Raw genomic sequence first — 23,639 nt, 5'->3', positions numbered from 1 at the left:
AAAAAAGATACATGAAAGTTTTTAATATTCAATTCAACTATTTTATTATAATATCTCTTTTAATTACATAAAAAAAAGGAATCTAAAGTTTACGGTGTTATATTTCACCGAATATATGCATAATTTATATAATTATATTTGACATATATTCTGAATAAATATGTGTAAGACAATTTGCATTTTAGCGCGATATATATTAGCATTTACGTTAGAGAATCGATCCGATGAGGGACTGAAAATTAAGTTCCGCTCGCTTTATCCATTGCCTGGCCTACCAAATTGCTTCATTTACTTTCATGCTCCATCTAATCAAGTAATATCATATTTTATCTTTCGCATCCTGCTTTTGTATCTCGTATTCTTTTATAGAACGACGTGAGAGACACCTCGGCGGGAATTGATTTGCGAAGAAGAGACCGCCGAGTTATAAAGGGGGCTGGTGGGCCCTCGCTCCCTCCGGGCTCACGTGGCGTTAATTGCAAGGACACCGGACAACGACTCCCAGTCGCATCGGATGCAACGAAGTGACGCGCTTGCCAGATGGATGCCTCCGCGCTGCACATAGTCTAGTGCTAATATTATTTAGCGGTGCGAGCACGCGGCACTAGGTAGCCTAAGAACAATTGCTCTCCACGACGACGGTGTGTAATGACGCGACTACCGCGAGACGCCGCACCGTGAACCCCATAATTACGTTTCCGTTCTATTACACACCCGGCGATTGCGCGGCGGCAGCGTGCGAGATTCGTTCGCTCTCCCTTCCTCCTTTTCTCTTTTTCGGGTTCGTTCCTTCTCCGCGCGAGGATAATGAGCTTTTCTTTTTTCCTTTCGCGGTCGGATTTTCACAGCGATCGCTGAAAAGGTCTTTCCGATCGCGAGGGTCCTGATTTTACACGTCGATTATTCTCTAAGATCGTTGACTGGGAGTGACCCGACGACTAACAATCTTTCACAGCGGAGGCGGGCGAAATATGGTAATAATGAGAACTTTATTATCACGCTTTGACGATAAGGGCGGCGAGGTGTGGCCCGAAGCTATTTCACGGTCCAGCCCGGCGATAGATTATGTATTTTATCGTCCGGTATGAAATATAATAAAATTAGACTCGCCATAATTAATAATCTTGAATATTGATAGAGTGAGAGATAGAGAGAAATTTTATACTATTTTTTCAATAATTAAATCTTAAAAGCTGCTAATTGAAAAAATATAAAAATATCTTTAAAAAAACTACCCAATATTGAGAGGATATATTTAAATCTTTTTTGTTTTATATTCTTTCCGTATTTACCCTTAACGCCTATGGTTTCATCACAACTTATTTCTTTGTTATATAACGTCAAATAAATCAAAAACTACATCATCAAATAAGAAAACTTATGAGCGTGTTAACGAGCACATCAAAAAAGCAACAAGCAGCAGAAGAGAAAAGATCGGTATAGCACGCAAGCTGGCGTCTCACTTCGTGAAACTCATTAATTGTTGAATCTGGCAAGAAATGCTAAAAAAATCGTCAAAGAACAAAGTGAGACATAGCGTGAACTTGACGTCTCAGTTTGTCCCGAGCTATTTGTTTTTCAGTTTAATGGTCAGTATTTATTTAATCTTTCAAAGACCTCTTAAAACCTATTAAGTGCATAATTTATCATTTTTATAGTATGTATAATATGCACATTAATATAAACGCGTAGAGATATGAGCGTCTCGTCTCTTTGTTCTTATACGTCCGGCATCTCGATCTAATTTATTTAATTAATGTTTTAATAATTGCAACGCATAGAACTGTTTGTAAAACTATTGTAGAATTTTCAAGCGTTTATATCTAGTAGAAAATGCTAAAAAAATCGTGGACGGACAATGTGAGATAACGTGAGCTTGGCATCTCGGAACAATTTTTTCGATTTAGTGGCTAAAAATATTTATTTAATTTATCAAGAACTCTACAACTAAATGAAGCGAAAATTCTCAACGATTAATGTTCACACACCACGCAAGGTGAATTTCCGTTGTTTTTGTGTCTAATAAGAAAAGCCAGGAAAGAGAGAGCACGTCGTCGTAGCGCGTACATATATACACGTGCGATATCCTACGTACGTGCATGTTACATACGCGGCCTTATACCCGACGCGGCGGCGGGGCTCATTAACATGCATTCACGCAGTAATATTTATCGTCGCCGGTTGTTGCTCGAAGCTTGTGCTATGCACAGACGAGGTGCATCTGCAGATCCTAGATAAATCCACCGTGAAACCCGAAACTTCTCCCCGACTCACCTCAGTTCTCTATATTTTTCTCGTCATCAAAAAACTTAATATTAGAACTAATAACGTTATTTCGCAATATTTTAAATCCATTAACAAATTTTACATTATATAACCAAATTGAATTCGCTAATAAAGATTTTTAATATTGAGAATAAGAAACAGAGAAATTTTATATTATTTTCGAATAATTAATATATTAAATCTCAAGAGTTAATTGAAAAAAACTAAAAAGTATAAAAATATTTTTAAAAAACTATCCATTAAAGGATATATTTTCATCCCTTTTGTTTATTTTGAAAATGTCATAATAATAATCTGATAAAAGCTTTCATATTTTCTTAACATAAAATCTTTATACAGAAATGACTCATAAGTTCGCTAAGCAGTTAAGATGTTGGCTGATAAGATCCTCACAAGTTACACACATTGTTATTTTTACATGTTAAGGGTAAATAATAAATCTTTAATCTTCGGTTCAAAACATACTAATAGAGAACCCTGTATCGATCAGACACGCGCATCATGAAAACTCGTATGCATTCGTTGTTACCACGCTTGGACGATGGTGGTGCGTTTCTACATCAAGCACTATTATACCTTCGATCGATGATAATAAATCGATCTATCAGAAATCAGGTCGTAGGAACGATGGCTATCGTACAAAGACAGATCGTTTTGCTCCTTTGCACTTTTTTTCATGGATACTTTCTTAGATGCAGCGTCGCGATAATATGACGCAATACATTGGTCGATTGTGTTGTATTTATAAGTAAATCAGCACAAGAGATTTTTAATACAATAGAGGTGTACAAAACAAACATAGGATTGATCAGCGATAGTATTAATGATAGCATCTCGTTATTAACAATTTTTATCGCTCAAGATAATTAATTTATGCGATCGTGTGATCCACAATTTCGGTAAATTATGAAAGCGGGTTCATTATTTTAAAAACGTGAAAAATCATGGAAATTTTTGTTTCGTCTAAACATGCAACCTATATAATATATATAGCCTACAAGCTCGGCATTTTATCACATTTGTGTAACTAATTTATTAATCGGAGAAACAGCAATCATGACACGAGAGATCGGGAATTTTTTCTCATCGAGTTTCTTTTATAATATTTAATTACCAAGTTAAAGCGTCAGCTTAATTAATTATCTGATATCACGAATAATAAGAAATACAATGGTGTTAAGCGACTATCGTGCACATATATATATCATATATATATATCTTTCTTTTCTCAATCCCTTTCAAAACATTTAATTATTGCGAACATAATATAACTCGATTATTTTTTCGAGATTTTAAAATGGGTTACAACGCAATATTTTTTTCAATACCTCGGATATCATTTATCAAAATCCATTCAATCAATCACAGTTCGCAGCTGCAATCAATTATTACGAAATTTATCTATATAAAAGCGCTGACGTAAATCGACTGCATTATATTGTACTTGTTGCTCCGTCACTTGGTGTACAAACGGGGTAAGGCATTAATTATGACACTCGCTACGGTAATATCAGTTTTCACAATCTCACTAATGAGATCACTAATAGAAATATATATATTCGCGGATCTAAACCGCACGACCGGGATTCTCATTATTATAATACCGCGTTTGCGGTGAATCCCGCAACGACATTCAGACCACGGATGAACGGCCGTAAGTCTAGCGCGAGCAGATTCGAGGGAACTCGGTCGCGAACGCGAAACGACTCGCGCTCGATTACGCATGCAAATGCGTGGCCATCGCGGCGCACAAAGGCGAGATCGATATCAGTTTTTCAGCCGGTCGGATTTTCTGCGTCCGCGACGTTGGCCGTCGCGGTCGCGGACATCGCGGATAACGATCTGGTTAGCGATGACAGCCGCGAGTCGAGATCAACCGCCGCGCATTGAATTATATGGCCTTATATAGCCGAGGGAGTCTTCTCGAGGTGGGGAAAGGGCAGTTCCCGGAGGGAAACGAGGGGGCTAACGAGTACCCCGCGCGCGTATGCTAATCGGCCAAGGCTTTCCTACGCGCGCACAACAAGCTTGGACCGCTGGTCCGGGTTCGGGGTAAAAGAGCGCGACCGACTGATGAGCGCAGATAAGCTTAGCGCGCCTCTTTATAAGGCGCAACGACGCGCATCCTGTGCGCCGTTGCCGGTCTCTGAAAACGGAACTTTGGTGCAACGAAGATCGAGTTGCATGGCACTCGAGAGTTCAGAGATTCAGGCATTTTGACTTGAACAGTCTAAACGAAATTCGAGGGATTCGTTGAAAAAGCACGAGATATCGGTTTTTAAAAACGATAAATTAATCTTATATCGCGTTATAAATATAGACACGCGCGTTTTCGAAAAAATCAATCCGATGTCTAGGTAGTATACCGTAATCGTAATACTTGTAGTAAAAATATTGAATTAAAAATGACAGCAGTTTATCAAGTTCATGCTTAACCGCAACAAGTACGAGAAACATAGTTGAAGGCTATGGCTTTAAGAATAAATGCATGTTATCGGGCACTGACAAAGCTTTCCACCAGTGATTACGAATAAATGACGGGTAATCATCGTGGAGAATGAGGGTCTATCTATGTTCCAGGAATACATTAATAACGTCATTTCTTCCCGCGAATCGACACGCAGATTTGTAATGATTACGTTACGTGCCAAAATGCGGTTTTACATCTTCGCTACAATGCGAATATCGTACCCAGCGGCAACAAGAGATTCCTGTCTCATTCCATTTCGACAGACTGCTCTCTCTCGTTTACGCTTATGATCCGTGTTTTATTGCGCTTTAAGGAAATTTATTACTTCGCGGTTTTAATGCGCGTGTTATCGGCCACATAAAGAACGCGAGAAATGATTCTAGAATTTCACAATTTCCCAGCAGACGCGCAAAGTAATGCGTAACGAGTCGTTTGTGGGAAATGTACAATAACGCTGCTGTAATTATGCAATGCGAATGAAACTTAATTGCATAATCTTTTACAATCGTCACGCATAAAAACGCGGAACCGTATTTTTTAATTATATCTGCGCGATGTGATTTGGCGAGATAATCAGACCGAGGACGAATCTTACTCTGATCTGCAGATATAAAGTCGCTTGCAATCATAATTCAATTAAAATGCTCACGCACATGTTTAAAGAAATATCTCAATCTGTCGAGAATTGAAACGTCATGGCATATGACGTTTTATATTCCTTTAAAGCCTAATCGGTATACTGTTATAATTTTATTCATGTTTCTAATTAAAATTTCTTATAATATCTCTTTAATAAAATAATGCAATATTTCTAACAATATATTATAGATAACAAATAAAATCTCTAAAATAATTTCAATAACAAGTAAGAGTCTCTGTTGAAACACTCTATCTTTGTCATAACAAAAATATTTTTTCAATTCAAAAAGCAATTAATTCTCTTTGTTCATTGAAAGATCAAAAAATAAATAACATAAACAAAAATAATTGTATCTATATATTTAAAAATAAAATTAAAAATAAAAAGAGACGAAAGCTTTTTAAAACGTGTTAATCTGAAATTTATGATACGTACATATATGCATCATAAAAACGTTTCGATCGCATTTTACGATTGATCTCGCAATCATACTAACTACCGGTAACGCATTCATAGTTGATACAGCAAACGCCTCGACATCTTTGATATCTCTCGTGGTGAACAAGAACGACTACACGATCCGGAATGGGATATCGCGTATCGCAACGACAAAACTATCTCGTTATGCGGCGAGAACATTCGCGAGCATGAAATGAATCTGTCTGACAGGCATATGCGTTATATACGTAACGGAGGGAGTGGAGACACGCGCGCTTTGATCAGGCGGATTAACACGGAAATTTACGTTACTGCGCGAAAACGAGGACGGGAGAGCTATCGTGCTAAAGCTAGGAAACGACGTCTTCATCGTTGGTCCGCTACGGAGGGCATTCCGCGCCTTCCGTGTAGACAATAATTATCAGGCGGCGGAGACTCTCAGGTAGCCGCTCCGGATGCAACGGTACGTCGTGCAGATGCAAATAAAGGTGATCTACGGCGGTGCAATCGCGCTCGGTGGGCAGCTCACGATGGCCAGGCGTTGGGCTCCTCCGTTTCTCACGATGCAGTCCGCACAGGAGAGAGAGAGAGAGAGAGAGAGAGAGAGAGAGAGAGAGAGAGAGAGAGAGAGAGAGGAGGCGTCTAGAGATCGTATCGAGGGAACAAGAAAATCTCCATCGTGATCTCTGAAAAGGACCTCGATCCGCTACCTCCGATACGAGTGTCGTAATCAAATGGACGCGTTTGATATGAGCTGCATTACGAAAACGAATAAGTACGCTATATTCAGAAAAATAGCATAAAAGTGTGTGCGTGATTAGCGCCGTAGCCTCGAGCGAGGTATAATCGACATCGGATTATTATGTCGTTGAAGAAATAATTCTGCGTAATATTAGCAACGGTTTCTCGCAATTTTCATATAATGCGTTTATTAGCTATAGCTAAAGGCAAAGAGAAAATAAATTTAGAAAGTAATAATTAATATAATAAAATGACAATAAAATAATAATTACTGAAAAAATAATTTTTGTGAATTTAATTTAAGATAAAGCTATTTAAGAATTTATGTCGTAAATAATTCATAAATAAACTTGAACTTTTGTAGCGAGATGTGTGAAATTTAGCGAATCATTAGTGGATCATTACTCGTAAGCGGTTTCTTCAGCATCCGTTAACTCTATCCAATTAGCCAATTATCCCTCTATGTATGCCTCTCTGTATCTTTCTCTGTGTCTCTTTCTCTCTATTATATTTTAATATATAGAAAATTACGATCTAAAAATAATCAGAAAAACAGTTATTTGCCGGAGGGCCTGAAGATGAAGAAATCAGACAGCCGATTCTCTTGTAATGTACATTTAAAGTTTAAAGTATTGTCTACAATAACAAATCGATAGAAAACAGTTACTCGAGAAACTACGAAGAATTTCATTGACGACGACGCGGCAGAACGTAACCTTTCTCAACCGAGTGTGCATCAACGAAACGATTTAGTACTCCGGCTGCCGCCTCCTCGTCGTCTTCTTTCTTTCTCTCTCCCTCTCTCTCCCTCTTTCTCTCGTTATCGATTTCGAACGGCATCGTCGCTGGTGCAGCAGAGGGGACAAGTCGCCTCTGGCCTGGGGTACGACGCACGCGCCATGTTCACGTAATGACAGACCACAGTCGTAGCGCTTTCGTAAAAGTGTCAATTCCACGGTTACGACGCGACCTAAAGCCTATGTTTCTAGGTAGGCTAAATTTTCTCGAGGACCTTCTTGCGTAAGAAGAGAGAGATCCTGGCGTGGCCAGCAACGTACACGCGTACACGCCTGAAAACGAGTACGTAATCAGGCGTAATTAGCCTGTTGTGCCGCGGTAAAAGGCCGCATAGAGAGAGAGGAATAGGTGACTGACCCCTCGCCTCGGGCGGGGTTCACCGTGGGGTCTCCGGTAGAGGTCGAAAGGAGTCTCCTTCCACTTTCCTTCCCCTCTCGCCCTGCCGGTCGGTCGCGGTTTCTCCCACCTTTCTATGAGTTCGACCCTTCCCCACGTCTTCTTACCGCGCCGCGCGTATACGTCCTATTCTATCACCGGTAATTTATCCCTCTTCTCCCGGTGTCCTTATCCCTATCTATCGTTCGTTTTGCCATCTATCGTTCTGCGTTTTCTCTCCGTCCATCGCGCGCGCGCACGCCCGCGGGTTCAATAGCCTCGACGCGATTACCTGCGGAAGCCGCCGCGCCGTCGCGAACACTTTTTCGCACTCATTGACGACACTGAATTCTTTAATAAACTCGTCAATGTGTATTTTACAAAGTGTTTTATATTATTTATATACAATATATAAAAAAAAAAATAATTGTATCATTTAAAAAATAACAGTCTTGTGCAATTTTTATCATATTTTATAGAATTATGTTTAAAGTAGCTTCAAAAAAGACAATCTCATCGTCTTTAAATACTGAATATACTATAAAAAATAAAGATATGTAATATGACGCGTATCAAACAATTGTATAAAGCCTAGAAGTTTGGTAGTCCCTTTAATCGATATGTAGAGAGGTATGAGATGTTTTTAATTATAATTTTATTTCTCGCTTTTCCCGTTCGTCGCCGTGTGCAATGCTGGGTGCAACGGCCTTTTGAAAAAGCCACCACCGAAGGAGCCGTGGATTTTTCGACGATCGATCGTGGAAACTTCGTCGGTGGTCGCGGCGAATTATCACGCGACGACCGGCGCGCGGTGGTTGCTCGGTCGCCGCGCACCGGCTCTTCCACACGCGATCGCGCCATGACTCCCACGAGGGAATCTAAGCACCTCGTGGTGCACACCTAGACCCAAACTATCTCCTTAGGTATTAAGCGAGCTGCAATTAGTAGCTTAGAAAATTCTGTAAAGCCTTGTATCCACGATCCGAGAACTCGTGTCCGTTCGAGTTCTAGTTTCGAGAAATGTGCAGCCAATTAGCTTGCAGCTTCCACGGAGAAGCGGCAATTTTATTGGTTACACATTTCTCGGGTCGAGATCTGGGATCGAGTTCTATCATCGTAGACACAAGGCTTTACAGAGTAAACGTTATTTAGGATTAAAATATTACGACGGAACGCACGAACGCGCGAGAAAATCAAAACTTTATATTGCTTATTTTCAATTTTTTTTTGATACGTATTATCGGGTAATATAATGTTCAAGCGAGAGAAGCTCGATTTCACGACCTAGCTCTCGTATACTGCCTCACTCGAGCGCTTAATGCTAGATACGGTCAACCGAGCGGAGAGAAATGGAGAGGAAGGAAACGATACTGCGTTTTACTACTGACTGAGCACGACAAGCGTAAATTCATTTTACATCATTTCGTCGGATTAGTGTAGTAGCATCCTGGCCCGCCGCAGATGAATTAAAAGCAGCATTAGATTTATTTTACATCAAACGGAAAGGTGAAGATTATTTAAAACACGATCCAAATTTATAAAGTATCTTCGTACTTACATATATTATTAATTTTACATATATTATATACAATTTTCCTCAATTAAATTTGTATTATTTCCCTGTTGTACGATATTTCTCAATCCATGCCTATATTAATCGATTGGCTCTGTCAAGTATTCGGTTTAGCTTTTTCCAAACTGGTGACAATATTTTTGCTACCTTGTATGATAATAAATGATGCACGTCGTGGTTTAATAACGATTTATCGTACTTTTTCCGCTCGTCGCGGCCAGATCGCGCGCCAGGAAAATTCAACGCGTTCTTTATCGAGTGCTGTAACCGCACCTGTGCGTTTTTGCCGCGTTTTAGCGCGGCCATCACTTTTTTACACGTGCAAAATTAGAACCCGCCGCCGTAAACTGATCGGCAAATCTGTCGGTTGTTGTAAAGAAACGTGACGCGCACGAGTAAATGCGTCTTCTTACCAAAAAAAAAAAAACAAGTAATCGTTCGAAAAAACGTATGCAAAAAATTTCGTATTCCCGACCCTCGTAAGCTTGTTCACTTATGATCTCTAACTATGCAATCAGTGCAGAATGTCGAGCGATTCAAATTCTCTATTTCTCCATCAACGAAATACGTTACACTTCGTATTACAAAGCGTGAATATGACGGTAGAATAATATACAATATATTTTAAAAGTTGCCAATAGATAAAAAAATTTACAATATATACGAAAATATACATGATTGATTGTTTGTAAAAAAAAAAGTGAGTTAAAATTTAATTGCGTAATGCATCTAACGATAATCCATTATGCAATTGATTCTAATGACATGACGTTCTGATGATTTGACCGATTGATTCTTTATTGTCGATTGCTCAATAACTACGGCAGGGAAAGTGTTACCTCGATAGCAAACTTATAGATTATACAAAATATCTCGATGTAATAAGGCATAATCACACTGGGTGCTTCCACGTTAATTCGAGCACTTCAGAGAACGAAGTTTCCCTCTTACTCACTCCTTCTCACACAACACGGCAATTGCTTATGATATAATCTTATAGCTGATGGTCAATTTCTGTAATCTCAAATCAATCTTCCGTTGCATAAAAGAGACATCAACTACCATAAAAAATTTTATTATCAATTGATATTTTTAATGATTAATATTTATGTTATATATAAACGATGTTTTTTTTTTTTTTTTTTGTTAGAAATTATATCCAAACAAAAACAACATAAATAAAATTTGTACATGTCAGATTATCTACATATGTAAATTGTATATTATTTGTACTTCCGACTATTTGTTTTGCATGTTAATGTGTGTGTGTGAAACATATATAATTCAGATTCAGGAGAAACGTTGATAATCCCGTAAATTTATTCCACCGCCGCGATAATTCCAAAGATCACGTAATAGTATTTATCCGACCCGATTTGCTATGCTCTCGCTAAAGATTATTCGCGCATTATTATTCCGATTTTCTATTGACGCAGATACTATTGATACAACCAGACTGTGTCTCTCTCTCTCTCGTGTATAGTACCACAGCTGCGCTATAGTCGGAACAGGAAACGATTAACCCTTTTAACGTCGAGAAGTATGACGCAGCGTGTCGTAACGCGGATGAAACGCGCGCTCTTCATTGAACGTTTTTCCGTACACGACCGATCAATGCTGACGATTCTTAACGCACATCCTACGTACAACTTTGCTCATTAAAATGAGATTAGATGAAATACAGAATTTAATAAAACTCTGACTTACACTTTTCTTTATTTTTTTTTTTTTTAATTAATGTTGTTTTCACGCAAAGTTTAATAAACAAAAATATTAAAATATACAGCCATTGACAAAATTATTAGGCACCCTTAAATTTTCCGTATTTCTTATTTTGTAAATACTAAAAAGATTAAAAAATGTTTAAAAACTATCGATAGCACTTTAAAGCTGAAATTTCAAGCTTTAAAATGTTTTTTTAATTTTTCGCCCAGTATCGACAACATGTCTGAAAAATATAGATTTAGTTTCAAAATTATGTATCTCGACCAAAAAAATTGTAGGAAAGTTTAAAAAAAAGCATTTTCTAGGCAAAATGTTGTAGTTTATGCAACTTACTTAATTTTTCGAGAAAAATTTTTGTACCGAGTTGCAGAGTGTCAAAAATACAATAAAATCTCTACATCCAAATAAAATTTTAAGAAACAAAACAATGTTCTTTTTTAAAGCACAGAACAAGGAAAATATAAAAATTTTTTAAATTACCGATAGCAACTTTAATGCGTTATCAGTACATTAAAAAATTTTTGTATTTTCCTTGGTGCTTTAAAAAAGAACATTGTTTTGTTTCTTAAAATTTTATTGTATTTTTGACACTCTGCAACTCGGTAAAAAAATTTCTCTCGAAAAATGTAAGTCAAGTTCCATAAAGTCAACATTTTGCCTACAAAATGCTTTTTTTTAAACTTTCCTACAATTTTTTTTGGTCGAGACACATAATTTTAAAACTAAATCTGTATTTTTCAGACATGTTGTCGATACTGGGTGAAAAATTATCGCGAACGAAAAATTAAAAAAAACATTTTAAAGCTTGAAATTTCAGCTTTAAAGTGCTATCGATAGTTTTTAAAAAATTTTTTAATCTTTTTAGTATTTACAAAATAAGAGATAGGAAAAATTTAATGGTGCCTAATAATTTTGACAATGGCTGTATATCGCTTTACAATTCAATTGTATTATTTGTAATATTGTGTATATCACTTATTTAAGAATCTGCACGGGTATTAACCGTTGTGAACTGAAAGGAGATAAGCCGGAAGCAGGAAGGATACAGCGGTAACAAGAGGTCTGCGATCTTGCACCGAGGTGCGAGAGACTATGTATCTATGGGAAACTTGGGATCGTGGTCACGTATGTAGATGGTCGCGAGAGAGGCGCTAAGAGGCCCATAGTGTAAGGCGATCGCGCACGAAGGAGGTGGTCTATTAGTCCTGTGACCTTCTCGAACAGCGAAGAAGGCACCGTATCTGCGATCGGCGCCGATAACGTACGAGACGTTAACGCAAGAGACTTCGCGCGATTCTCACTTGAATACAAGCGTTTCGCTTTAGGACACTTTGCAAGCGACCACCTCGTGTCCATAATGGACCGCTTTTTTATGTGAAAATGTTAAAATTCAAAATATAACTATTATATAAATAAAAGTAGTTATTGTTATTTTTTTGTATCGTTAAATTAAATTTCAATAATTGTCAAACTGAATGACATATTTGTCGAATAAAAACCTCAATTTTATTCGCTTACTAAAATTTCGAAAACGCGATATATATATATATGTAATACAATAAATATAATTAAATTTAATTACAAAAAGTAATTACGATCCTTTAATTATTAAAAAAAATTTCAGAATAAATGGCAAAATTGGACATGTTCAATATATATTTAATAAATTCAGAAACAGAGTTAATTTTGTAATATTATCGCATGGAGAAAAACGTCTTTTGTACGTGTGGCCTCATTGAATTTTACGCAAATGGCGGAAAGTCGGCTTTTCCAAGAACAAAGTTGCGTCTCATTGATAGAGATAAGATCTCTGAAGAAATAATATACGGCTGTCCAAGGTTCTGCTTCATTTGTGAGGCCGGCAGCAAATACGCCTTACACAGAGGATCGCATCAACAACCTCATATCACCCTATTCGACATGCATTAACTTCGAATGCGCATCGACCCGGGCACGCGCGACGATGCGCACAAGATCAATCCGCTTGAAGAGACGCCGGTTTAGCGGCGTAAGATCGTAGGATATCGAACTCACCGCCAAGTACTCCGTGTCTGAATAATGCTAATGTTCACGATAAATATGGGTCGCGAGACCACATAGAGAAAATTCTCGGAAATAAAGTCGAGGTAACGTGACGCGCCTTTAAACTTTCCGTCGTGAGAATCGTGTCGTCAACGAATTTCGTGACGGCATAAATAAAAATGCAATTCCACATACATCCTATATTGTTATCCGTTTATACTTGTCGAGTTTCCTTCTCATAATTATAGTACACGTTTAGTAATGAATAATTATAAATGCACGTTACGATAATTAAGTATAATCAAGAAATTAATAATATGAAGTAAAAAATAATTTCAACTTTAAGAAGCCTTAATTTTTTCATATTTGAATTAATATGAAAAAATTAAGATAATATTGACATTGGTTGCATATTAGATTGCTAATAAAGAAATGAAAGAAAGTTCTGAGTTCACACGAGAACATAGACTTACTTTGAATATAGACATTATTATGTTTAATGAAGAATATGAATCATGAATTATTAATCAATAAAAATTCTCAATCGAAAGATTTGTAAAAATGTTATCCTCTCTAATTTCTCGATTATGCATACAATTCGACTGACACATATTTTAATATTGGTTCGTATGGCAAGTCACGTGAAATTCGTGTTCGCCGCGGCAAAAATATCGGATGAATGAATCTGAGCAGAGAAAGACTAAAAGAAAAAGGTTTGCAGTACGCGATTGTAAGGGGTTGCCGCTGTTCACATCGCAGATTCCAGGGATGCAAATTCACTTTCCTTCGTCGAATCGTGAATCTCTTCCGCAGGAATCTTCGATGTTGCTAAGACGGAGAAGAGAAAGGAGAAGGACAGCGAGAATCGGCCGCGGATATATAACGTGACCCTCCTCCACCCTCTTCCACACACGTACGACACCGCGCGTGTCATTGATACGACACCGTGTGGGTGCATCGTTGCACTTGCATCGCCGCGTCCCGCCGCGGATACATGATGTATAACCGCCACCGGGTTGTGCAGTGGCGGATATGCAAACCAGCGAGCCCGCCCGGGGTCAGATTCTCCCTCCCGCCCCCCTCGTCAGTCCCTAGCGGAGAGAAACGAGACGGTCAATACAGAAGGATGTCGTAAATCATGCATCACGTATATATTCGTGTATTCCATTCACTCACACCCTCTTCCCCCCTTCCACTACGACGAGCCAGGTATACCACTTTCGTATTGCATCGTTAACCCTTTTAACGTGCACAAACGCAAAAGGAAAAGATGCTTCTACTCTCGTATGACCAGAGAGGGACCATCTAACTGTTCGAGGCGCTCGGTTAGATAAACATCGAATAAAGGACTCTGAGTTGTGATAAAATCGTTCGCAAAATATTCTCGAGAAGAAATTCGTTAGATTTATGCAAAATTATATTCAAGCATCTTCAATTTCCCGATGCATTACCCACTGCATTACTACTTTACGTGTAATTACTGCAATAAAATATTCTTAAAGAGAATACAGAACTCATACTCCTTCTTGAACACCCTATGTGCACCGTCGAGCAGAAATACTATCCTCTGAACGCTGACTATGTATGCACTTAGAGAGACATTTGCAACGATCGATCCCCGACGGTCGCGAATGCACGCTACAAGTAAACGTCGCATTTCGAAGCGATTACATCACCAATCGATCGAATATATAATAGCCAGCTCCGCAAGAAGGACGTCTTCTTCCCTAGACCGTATCGCGCAAAACATAGTGCTTACGCTAGGAGGGTTAGAACAACAGACGTATAAGGGTAATGATGATTGCACGAAATAAGTCTAATGGTGTGTCACGTTACGATCGCGGAGTAGAAAGCTTTTTGTATTATATATGTATATTTACCTATACATACAATATATCGAGAGCCAAAAATTCATAAGAAATAAGTTAAATGCTAATTAAATCGCTAATAAACGACAAACAAAAGTTTCGAGAGACTCTTGAGATATATTTGCAGATTTTATCCTATTTTTCTATTAGAAAGTAAATAAACTTTATGCCTGTTAAATTGACTTTTCTCTTCTTATATAATTTAACGATTGAATTGTAAACACGTTTAGATCGATATGACGTAAAAATTATATTACTTTTACAAAATTTTTTTCTAGGCTATTAGAAAATTTAATTTCTGTCAATTATCATGTTTCCTCGAAGCAATTTGAAAATTACATCTCGAAGAATTTTATTAGCAAGCGAGATCTTCCTGGCCGCAACGTTAATAACTTAAAATTCTCCGTCACACACAGCGCATAGCTTAATTAAGGGCATAACCGCAGACGAACATAATGATTCGCGAATCAAAAAACCGCGCCCCGATAGTCGATTCGCGCATTGCGTTTCGCAAACGTTGTGTCGCTGATTTACGTTAATGACCGAAGCCGCGCGGTCAGTCGGTTTTGTTAACTTGGCGGCGGCGCCAATCATAGGCTCTAAGCACGATAAATATAGATTCTGACAAGTCGTTAAAGGTGCGCGCGGCCGATCCCGACGGCGGAGTCGATCAAAAGCTCCGCGAATCGGCCCGGCTGATTGAGATTTATGTTGATAACATCGGTCGAGCTATAAATACAAAATTACATAAATCTATTAGTGACGGCCACGCTGCGAATCGGGCCTCCCTTTGCCTTTCGCTCTCTCTCCGGGATATTCTCTTTCTATTTCCCTCTTTTTTTCACAGTTTCTCGTTCTCCCTGCGATCGAAACACTGAGCAGTTGAAAAATCGTTTATTTGTCGCCGGAGAAACGGCTGGTTCCAAAAATAATTGCAAAAGCAAAAGCAAAATTGACTGTATTCTTTGTTAACGCGATACCCGTTATGCTGAATTTGAATTAAATCTGTGTTTGATATTTGCATACTATCTGACGCTGACGGAATATGCTCCATGTGCAATATATATAATAGATTTATATAAATGTTGCCTATATCTCTTTGAAAATTTCTATATTGAAATCCGTGAAATTCCAACATATTCATGAAATATTAATTTCATGTTATAAAATTAAATATAATTTAATGAATCAGTGATGCGCGGTTTTAATTTACTCTTCTTTAAAATTTTATTTAAATATATTGTATGAATATTTTCGATAAATCCACATATCAAAACAACGTAATAAATTTTTATATAATTACTTTTCCGTCAGTGTTAAAATGTATAATTAATCTTTTCGTTTCGCTTTGCTAATTTATCCTAATTTATATCTTACGTTACTAAGAAAGACGAATAGTTAAGCTACGTTCTTTCTTCTCTTGAATATTTATTCTGCTGGAATGTGTTGAGTATGCACGAATAAAGTTACAGATGCTTGACTGAATCTTTACTACAAAGTAGTAGTATATAAAAACTTCTTTTTCTCCACTTCATATTTTCATGTTTTATAAATCAACTTTCGAATCGTAATTTATGGATATTGAAGTAATCGACAACCGTTATTCTCGCGTTATAGCAAAACGGAGTATTCCAAACACTGTTCGCATGATGGAATTGCAGATGAAGTGCCCCCGACCCCAAGAAATCGTTCGAGATCGAAGAGAATTGACGAGCGTACAGGTGCACAGACACTCAGGTGCATCGTTACGCTCGAGGGGGCGAGGGTTGGACGAGAGATGGGGGTCTCTGTCTCTCTCTCTCGGCTCCGCGTGGTGAAGAAAAGCAAGCATTCCTACACGAGTTCAGGTCGAAGATCCATAATGATACCAAAGTGGAAGAGGTCGATAGAACCAAGATAGTCCTAACGTCCCGCGTTCGGATCGCGAGCGCGGTTGCAGGACTAGATAGATCATCGACTTTGAGTTTGTTTCAGCGATCCCCCGAGCGGCAGTTATCCCACTTGCGAGCTGTTGCAATCGGTTGCGGTGCCTGGCTACCGCCAGTAGGTCAGGCGCCGTTGCCTTCGAGGGCACGGGAACTCAAGTCGGTGCCGCAAGGGTGCCGAGATGATTTTCAAATTGAAAAAAAAAATAATCGAAAAAAATGTCGAAATCGACATGTGCAACGAATATTTCTTGACATGATTGCGAGACGAAAAAAGAACAAGCCGCTAAAATATCTATTTCTCTATCGCATTTACCATAATTTTGTGATTAAACTAATATTCATGTACCTGTCATAAAAGAAGATCAACGTATTTATATTTCTTTTTATCTGGCTGCGAGAATGCTGCAAATTCTATTGAAGTAGAGTTGAATTGTACAAAGTTAGTAAATCTATTTTTATTATAATTTAAACAAATTTTTTTAAAAAGTGTCTCGTCCGGTTCCTACTCTTAAACAATTATGGTAATTAATTTTAAAGTATTAGACGTAAATAACTTCTGCCGCCGTGCATATTAAATTAGACGCACACTATATCGTACATGGATATCACGAATATCTTATAAAAAAATATCGTTCTTTTATTCATCACAGCATAAATTTACTATATCTGTCGTCGGGCATCTTATCTAAATCGGATAACTTTCCACACTTTACGTATATAATATAGGAGCAAATATACCAATATACAAAACGCCACCACATCGCACGAAATAAATACCCATAAAGCAGTCAAATAATATGTTTATTTCAATAGCCAATTTATGATACACTATGTATAAACTGTAGCTTCCCGTATTTTTTTCCTAAATGTGACGTAAAATACATCATCTCGTCGTAATGCAAACGTGTTTCGATTCGCAAGCGCTTGCCGTTCGGAATCGACGTACGTTTCTTACACGCAATTTTATTACACGCCGGTTTAATGGATGTACTTTAGTCACACCCACGAACTGCTCGCGATTCAACGAGATCTTAAACGCGACAACGACCTGGACTAGAATGACGACCGTTAGCGGTTAATCGGCTAACGGACGTCATTCTGAATCGTCGAGTGTAAAATAGAGAAAGGGCGTAAACTTTATTACGCGGCAATTCTGTGCATGTACTTTACGATGACGGCGGTTTCTATACGAGTTCCAAATTTAATGGCTAACCGAGGTTGTTAATTTGTGCAACGGAGCGTTAGCTTATAACACGATAAATGATTTGAATGATAAATTAATATGCGGCACATAGAAATTTAATCAAATGAGTCAGCATCACAAGATGTATACAGTATCTATCGTAGAGAAATCTATGACTTCATCAGATCGGAAAATATAGTAATCACGGCAATAAAGTATTATATATATAGTGATCACATAAATAAAACAAAATTATTTAGAAACTTAATGTTTAGTATTTTGTAATAAATCTAGTTCTTTTTTTTATTATAGAAAATCAGTACCTATTTTACGCTTTTTCAAATAAAAATTGTGAATCAAATGTATTATTAATAAAAGTATAACATATTTTAGAATATGTAATCTTACACAAATACTTTAAGTATTTTTCTAAAAAATATTTTTTTTGTTTGTATAATAATGAAAACATCTAATACTAATGATATGATAACAAAAAGCAACAAAGAGTAAAAAGAAAAATAACTCGTTCCTTTAAAATAATTTTTCGGTAAATTAAAAAAATGTTATTAAAAATTAAATATCATGATCATTGCTTTATATATAACTTCTGTACTAAAATCAGATTCGATTACTTGTATTATTTTTTACAGACACAGAGCACATTTTTTTCTAAATATTACGCATTGCATTTTTTACCGTACGTCAATCGAGATATTACTCTTACCTGTCAATAATCTTACGTGACGAGCAAAAGTCTGGCCGGACCCAAATCTATAAGTACAGTCTTAAAAACGTCACGAAAATCCACGGAGACTCCGGTGGAATCGTCAGTAATATCGCGGTGACGCGCAACCTTGAGCCGACAGCATTATTTATCGGATTAAGCGCTGGCAACGGAGGAGGTAGACAGCCGGGACGTATCGTCCAGACGAGAAAACGGTCCGAGGCCGAGCAGGCAAGGAAGGTGGATGCTGGTGCTAGTGGGGGCGTGTGATAGTTCAAGTCGTGAGCGGGCAGCCCCGCCCGACACGATCGCGGAGCATCTCCGTTCTGACCCCCGCTGACTTACCCGAGAGGGGCCCTCCACGAGCAGCAACCCCCCACCCACCCACTCGCCCAACCACCCCACGAGACGCGGTCCCACGAGAGGATCCTCTCCCTCCTGCCCCTCTGACAATCGGGCGCCTGCTTCCTCCATTTCTCGCGCGTATTCTACTCTTCCTCCCATCTCCTTGTCTACGAAACGGACTAGAGTCACCCTACCCTGGGGCCCGCACGCCGCCAAGGGCACCGCGAAGCACCGTTCGCGGGCATCTGATCGAGGGTGGGGATCGACAACGAAGAGAAGAGAGCCTTTTCCACTTCTCTCTGGAGCAAGAGAGACGAAAAAGCGAAGAAGAAGATGGAATAGATGAAAGACGAAGAGAAAGAAGAAGGAAGGCGGGAAGAGAAAGAAACAGTGATAAGTGTGGGAAGGGCAGGTTGCATAAGGTCTAATATTATGCAAGCACACACACACACACACACACACACACACACACACACACACACACACACACACACACACACACACACACACACACACACACACACACACACACACACACACACACACACACACACACACACACACACACACACACACACACACACACACACACACACACACACAGACTCTCTACTCGAATGCGTTAGATCCCTTGGGTCCTGTAAGTTCCCCGTCCCCGGCCTCCTCTCCTACCACCGCCGTCACCGCGCTATACGGCGTACACGCAGAACATAAGACTCCGAGTACAAGGAACGATTCTCCTCGTCGGGATACAGCATCCGTATGTGTGTAGGTTTACGCTTCTCTCGCGTGGTGCGCGCGTGTCCTTTCCGTGTGAGCGCAAGTGTACGTGTGTATGAGTGTACGGCTCACCCTACCTGCATAGAAATCGCGGGAGCATTGAACCCAGGAAGTGGCCATGAAATAGTCATTCCTGAAAGGTTAACTCTCCTACCGCATCTCGCGGGGCCCCGAGGTCGAGCCTGAAAGTCCGGAAAGTCCGCGGTCGACCGGGAGAGACGGATGGGATGCGAGAGGGTACGACGGAACGACCGTGGAAGAAGAGGAGGAAAGCACGGGGGAAGTCGAAGAGTCTGATATTCGTCCGGAAACTCGTGGCTTTCGCGGTTCGCGAAAAGGACTCGGAAGGTTAATTGACTGTAAAACACACGGGATGGATCACAAGTTACTAGGACGAGTCGTACGATCCGCTGGAAAACGAAATCGCTCTTCGCCAATGTTGTCGTACCTCGCGGTCAAGGATAAACGTCAAGAATTATTAAGCACGAGAAAAGTTAACTTGATCATTTTTAAATATCATCATCTAAATCGTCTTGTCCAGATTATTATTTTTTTATATCATTAAGACGTCATATTCAATGCTTAAAGAACAATACAATATTAAGAAAGAGAATAATACTTATATAATGTTGAGATACACTTGTCACGAGATTAATAAAAATAATAATTATTCATATTTCGCGATACATTTGGACACGCATATACGTGCGATGTAAGTGAAACAGAGACGCAAAAACGAGGAAGAAAAGGCTCTCGTTCCCACAAGCCGCGCTATCGGACTACATGGATTCGAGAGCGCGGGGTCGAAGATCGAGCGAAACGTCGAACGTGTCAAAATTCGAACGGGCCGTACATAGAGTATATATATCCCGACAGATGGGAGAGAGAAGGCCGTTCGCTCCTAACTCGGACTATACGAGGAGAAGTCCGAGGCTTCGCTCTCGCCGTCTCCGTCGCACTCGCTCTATCGTGGCGAAGCGCACGATGCGCTGAGTACCTCTACGAAGTAGTAGTACCGGAGTACCCCGGAGGCCGCAGGGGTCACAGGGCGAAGGCACTTCTCACGCCCCCGCCATGTCGGAGAAGAGCACCCCACTTAGACGAGGCGTACATACCATAACGCGGCCGATTAGTATACGCGCTTAATTGCCGCTAACGTGCGTGCGTGACGGCGGGTATCGATCATTCGCCAGCCGGCGCGCACTAGGAAAGAATTCTGAGGGAACGGGATCGACGGGAAACACAAAATCATTCCCCACATACAGTCTAATTAAAGTTGAATTTAATTCGTGACCCGATAACTTGGCAATTATATTTGTTACCGGTTTCCAATGCCGGAAAACATTTGTAGTGATATCAATGAACGTCTGTATTTTAAATTTTTAATAATATACATATATATACGTAGTACGTGTGTCATTTTTTAAAATAAAAATTCTTAAATACCGGAAGAAAATTGTAATTTGCTAAAAAAAAAGGAAATTTATTCGTTATTATAGGAACGCTATAAATAATCACATCGTTCGAAAAAAAAAAAAAATTGATATGGCCTCCTTTTACCGACTAATCCCATGATATCTTGTGCCGCATTGCTATGATTAATGGGCCGAGCTGACTCCTCCGTTGACGTATAAAGTCGTAGAATTGCGAAATTCATAATTTATAGCCTTTCGTCTGGGAGTTTCGCGATTTTTCAAAGGAACGGGATTATGAATTGATTATATAGTCCTGATTACGTAATTACACGCTGACCGATGTATGTATCGTGAATTTGATTACGCGTACGATCTATTGTGTGCGTCTTCAGGTAATGAATATCTCTTAACGACGCGAGATCAAGGATTCAATTACGGTGTTAATTCCGTCGTAAAGCAATCCCGAAAATTTATTAAAAGTTTACTCTCCGTTACGCCTTTTTTTTTTTTTTCTCGCGCACATCAGGGCGCCTTAAAACAACAAGCGGTGTCGACGTACGAGATTACGGCGTTAATAATGCGATGACGCAAGCAACTGTGCTACGGCCGAAATTTATCACCAACAGAAGTCAATTCGTTACGACGTTTCTCAACTTGGCGTTCTGCGCTTGGCTAATTACAGCGTTAATTATACGATCGCTTACGGATACAAAAATTTATTACTCGCAGAAGCCCATTACGCTATTTTTCTCATTCGTCGGACCGCGTGAAATTATGTGCTTAATGGCCGTGTTAATTATACAAACGCACAGTTACGGATATGGTGAATATTTATTGCAGCCTGACCTCGATTAGTCACAATTTTTCTCCGATGTGATGTGCGAGTCGATACATGTCGATATTAATCGGCAGATTAGCCGTCGCTTCGAGCCGTTTATCGCGCCACGAATCTATTAACTGAAAGCTCGATGTTCAAAGATTCTTTGTCCTCTTTGTGCACACAGATTACAGTCGGTTTCGCGAAATTATGAAAATATTCCTATCGCGAGAACGCGATCGGCGCATCGCGAAGATAATAGAACACGATAAAGCGACTTACACCTGATTCGGTCTGGAAGGCTCAACGATGTGAAACGATCGGCTTCGATCCATGAAATGTCAGCTTGGCAATTGCTCCTCTAACAGAGTGAGTAGAATATACTCGTGCCGAAGAGAAGACATAATGTCAAGGCAACCGCGTCGCGTTATTGTACGCAGCAACGAGTAAAAGAAGCGATGAATCGTTCCGCATCAAAAGGATGGACGGCGCACAATCTCCTCCGATCGATCGTAGATCGACTTGAACCTACTACGGACGTTTACGTAGTTTTCAGCGATTAAATATTCAAATCATTTCATTTTTTAAATATTCAAATGATAGACATACAAGTCGCCAATAAGAAGTCGTGTAAATAAACGACGCATTAAATGTGGCAATCAAAACAAAAGAAAAAAAAAATTGCAGCATAAATAATTCGGAAATAATGTGGCAATTAATTAAGTGGCAATTTGCAATGCTAAATTGATAGAGAACGTGGACACAAAAATGTAGATCAGATAATAGAAAATGTTATTTTCAAAGAGTCTATTAATACAATATTTTTCGCATCACTAATAAACATTGCAGGAACTTAATAATTGAATAACATATTTATAAATATTTAAATTGTTTGAAATCAAAAATCGAATACGGAGACTTTTTATTAAAAAAATTCACGTTTATAATTACGTTATTTCTCGCTTTTGTATCGCAGGTGTAGACGATGCGCAACAGCAATGAGCACGTTTCAATTTTGCTAATCAACCATGATGAGACTTTCTAGATCCGGGGGCACGTCAAGGATACTGACACTTCGCGGGCAGCATTATCCCATCAGCCGTATTAAGCTCTCTATCCGGCGGCCCAATTCAACCGAAATTCGACCGTCTATAATTTTTTCGAAAGTATACCGCCATTGCCGATAATCTTTTACTTGATGCGTCGCTCTCGGCGAATTAATGCCACGGAAAAAAAAAACGCGTTTGCGCTTCACAGATAGTACTATTAATTTCTCTACACACGCTGTAAATTACTATAAAATTTGTTCGACCGGTATCTCTCTCTAAGAACACAGAAAAAAGTGTGTAAAAAGTTAAAACTCTCTCGTCTTCGTCTTTTAAGTAATTACAATGTAATGCAGGATCGATATCGCTCTACAGATTTCAAAGTATCCAAATATGCAGTGATGTCATTACGTTTTGCGATAAGAGCATTCTCGGCTGTATATTTACATATTGAATCGAAGAGTC

At 39.1% G+C, this 23,639-nt stretch overlaps 1 protein-coding gene and 1 long non-coding RNA gene across 6 annotated transcripts in view; one reads left to right on the top strand and one right to left on the bottom strand.

The window, feature by feature from the left end:
• LOC140671410 (uncharacterized) overlaps positions 1-23,639 on the bottom strand; it is a 296,391-nt gene that overhangs the window by 127,316 nt on the left and 145,436 nt on the right. The window lies entirely within an intron of this gene.
• Positions 1-23,639, top strand: part of LOC140671411 (uncharacterized) — a 349,127-nt gene that overhangs the window by 233,175 nt on the left and 92,313 nt on the right. The window contains exon 5 of one of the 4 annotated variants that reach the window (XR_012047719.1): positions 370-7,988. The exons of the other annotated variants lie outside the window; for them this stretch is intronic. This is a non-coding gene — a long non-coding RNA (uncharacterized lncRNA). Of the gene's footprint in view, positions 1-369; positions 7,989-23,639 lie in introns of those variants that run through there. 4 annotated transcript variants of the gene reach the window in all.

Source organism: Anoplolepis gracilipes, chromosome 11 (genome assembly GCF_047496725.1).
Source record: "Anoplolepis gracilipes chromosome 11, ASM4749672v1, whole genome shotgun sequence".
NCBI classification, from domain to species: domain Eukaryota; kingdom Metazoa; phylum Arthropoda; class Insecta; order Hymenoptera; family Formicidae; genus Anoplolepis; species Anoplolepis gracilipes.
The sequence above is the reverse complement of the archived record's forward strand: the minus strand, read 5'-3'. Positions and strand labels throughout refer to the sequence as shown.